Source organism: Procambarus clarkii, chromosome 35 (genome assembly GCF_040958095.1).
Source record: "Procambarus clarkii isolate CNS0578487 chromosome 35, FALCON_Pclarkii_2.0, whole genome shotgun sequence".
NCBI classification, from domain to species: Eukaryota; Metazoa; Arthropoda; class Malacostraca; order Decapoda; family Cambaridae; genus Procambarus; species Procambarus clarkii.
Window position 1 is genome coordinate 24,087,360 of NC_091184.1, and position 3,382 is coordinate 24,090,741.

Genomic DNA, 3,382 nt, shown 5'->3' on the forward strand with positions numbered 1-3,382 from the left:
AGATTTCCAGAACAGAATACCTAATTACCCCAGTGATGACAGGGAAAATAATATAATCGATGTAACATATAATAGAAGTACAAATAACGAATGACCATAATCCTTAAATAATTACTGTATATAAATATGTAGCGTGAATAAGTTAATGAATATGTGAAGGGAAAATTGGCAAGAATTAAATGCCTTAAAGAAGTACAGGATGAAATTTGTAACGTGAGACCCAGCGACCGACAATAAAAATTTCCGCACTTGACTGGCCGAAAATTCCTAAGTAAAGAAAAACATGCAACTACAGAATTACCTAAAGGGAAGCACTAAAAAATATAAAAAACTTCTCTACTTCGCAGAAACAGAAAATAACGTTTGATAAGTAACTGCGTGAATGAGATAAGTCAGTGAAGAGAAAAAAAAAAAAAAAAAGAATTAAAAGAGTGTAGACCGCTTGACCTGTAAGTTTTTTAGCTTAAATTCTTAAAGAGTATGAATAGACTTGACTTTAACTGTAATCCTATTGGGACGTGACATAATGATCTCACGCGCCAATGCTACCGAGGACTGAAGAAGGATTAACGTAAGGTACCCACTAAATGAAACGCACGAGACTGAGAAAAGTTAAGTACCAGTTAAATTAAGCAGCTTAAATATTTAACTATTGTGATTTAAAGTTTCAGTTAATTTATTGAAAGACGAATTGAAAGGGTGTGGGAGAAATGTAACAACATATGTTATTTACAAACTTGTAGATCCACGAGGCCCCAGCGTTTCTAGAAGAGGGAAGTATCGTCACCAACAAAGGAGTAGCCGAAGTAATACAGAACATAGTACCTAAGTACCTCCGAGGTAACAGGAATAATAAAGAAATCCATGTACAACTAATAGAAGAGCTAATAACGAATGACCCTAAGCCTTAGTAAATTAAGGTCTATAATTGTGTATCTCGAGTAAGTAATAAGTGTGTAAAGTGTAATTTTTTAAGATTAAGTGGGGATAGTCCGTTTAACCTGAAAGATTTAGGCTTGAAAGCTGAAAGGAGAAAATTAATACTTAATCGTAGCTGTAAACCAACGGGAACGTGGCTTAAAAAGCCCACGCGTCCCTGCACCCAAGGTCCGGGGAAGGGAGTAACTTAAGTTACCAGTTGTCTAAATGAATACCGCACGTAAAAAAACCCCATCCACTGTAAAACTTATATTGAAGAGTAAAACCTTAATATTAACATTAATTCAAAAGGAAAGACTGCAATATCCTGCCCCGAAGGGATTTGATTGGCTTGAACGATCGTGCGCAGGTATTAATTATATTCAAATATAATCCAACATAATAATACAAAGAGAATACTCCGAAGTAATCAATATAATAACTATATGACCCAAATAAAATACATATCAACGTAAAAGTACCCGATAAAATGAATATAAGGAAAAACGGTTCTTGAACCATAACTGAGACCCGCTTGTCTCCGGAGAGACACACACAACAAATTAAAATTGTGGTAACTGAGTCCCGAACAGCCCGCAAAGAACTGCGTCCATTACAGTCTAAAATTAACTGAGTCGATTACATGAAGTCCATCATAGGTTGTCCTCCGTATGCAGGCCGACAAATAAATTGGTTTACCTATTGCGATTAAAGTTTTAATTAAGAAGCGTTAAGCGTAAGATAAGTATAAGATTGGATTAAAGAATAACCACTTAATGTGTAAAACCTCAGCTTATAATCTTAATGCGGGAGATTAAATGCTTAATCTCGTCCGAAGGGAGTTAAATCATGACTGTGACATGCATGTGTCCGTGCGGCACTGACTCCATAAATATAAGGATGATAATAAATATAAGAAATATAAGGTCCAATATAGCGGTTTCCATAGTAAGTTACTCTCCGAATGCGTGGTTCGTTTATCAGCCTCGTGAATTTGCTGATTGCAGATCAGCTGGAACGGGAGCAGTCGGAGGGTCGTCACCTGTTGAATAAAACAATTTTTTGGGGGGAATGTAAAAGGAGATATTCATTTCTGGTGTGTTGAAATAGGGTCCTTACGTCTGTCCCGTGAGATTTTCGGTGCAGCAAATTATAAAATTTTTATTACCGAGTCCATTGCAATGATCTCCAGCTTCTGAAGTCGTTGTTGGTGGGGCTGCCTGCTACACCAGCGGTCAAACTGGTACAGCCAGCGTCCTGGGACAATCCACGGCCAAGGCAAACCAGCAGCCAGTGAGGCTTCATAAGATAATTTTTTGGGCTTAAACGTCAGACAATAGATCCGGCAATCCAGCAGCGAGGCGGCCGCATAATAATTCCGGGCTTAACCGGCAGACATTAGGTCTGGCAATCATAATAATTCCGGGCTCAACCGGCAGACATAGGTCTGGCAATCATAATAATTCCAGGCTCAACCGGCAGACATAGGTCTAGCGATCATAATAATTCCGGGCTCAACCGGCAGACATAGGTCTGGCGATCATAATAATTCCGGGCTCAACCGGCAGACATAGGTCTGGCGATCATAATAATTCCGGGCTCAACCGGCAGACATAGGTCTAGCAATCCAATAGCGAAGGCAGCTGCATAATAATTCCGGGCTCAACCAGCAGACATAGGTCTGGCAATCATAATAATTCCGGGCTCAACCGGCAGACATAGGTCTGGCAATCATAATAATTCCGGGCTCAGCCGGGAGACATAGGTCTGGCAATCATAATAATTCCGGGCTCAACCGGCAGACATAGGTCTGGCAATCATAACAATTCCGGGCTTAACCGGCAGACATTAGGTCTGGCAATCCAATAGTGAGGGCGGCTGCATAATAATTCCGGGCTCACCCGGCAGACATAGGTCTGGCAATCATAATAATTCCGGGCTCACCCGGCAGACATAGGTCTGGCAATCATAATAATTCCGGGCTCAACCGGCAGACATTAGGTCTGGCAATCCAATAGTGAGGGCGGCTGCATAATAATTCCGGGCTCAACCGGCAGACATAGGTCTGGCGATCATAATAATTCCGGGCTCAACCGGCAGACATAGGTCTGGCAATCATAATAATTCCGGGCTCAACCTGCAGACATAGGTCTGGCAATCCGATAGCGAGGGTGGCAGCTAGGGCGGCTGTATAATAATTCCGGGCTTATCCGGCAGGCCAGAATTTTAAAAAAAAAATCCGGCGGCGAAGGAGGCTGCATTAAAATTTTTATGCCTAACCCGTAGACAATATTTCTGGCCAATCCAACTCGAGGGCGGATACTGAATAGATAAAATTCCCCGGCTTAACCGGCAGACTATAAGTCTGGCAAGCTAGCGGCTAGGGCAATGGTATATAAGAATTCCGTATTAATCGTCGGACAATCGTCTGTCAATCCAGCAGCGTGGTGAGCTGCATAAAATT

At 41.3% G+C, this 3,382-nt stretch overlaps 1 long non-coding RNA gene across 1 annotated transcript; it reads left to right on the forward strand.

Moving 5' to 3' along the window:
• The first annotated feature begins 2,703 nt into the window (after window positions 1-2,703).
• On the forward strand, window positions 2,704-3,047 carry LOC138371272 (uncharacterized). Its single transcript, XR_011230378.1, has 3 exons — window positions 2,704-2,770; window positions 2,876-2,919; window positions 2,982-3,047. It is a non-coding gene; the product is annotated as an uncharacterized lncRNA (long non-coding RNA).
• Window positions 3,048-3,382: the final 335 nt, after the last annotated feature.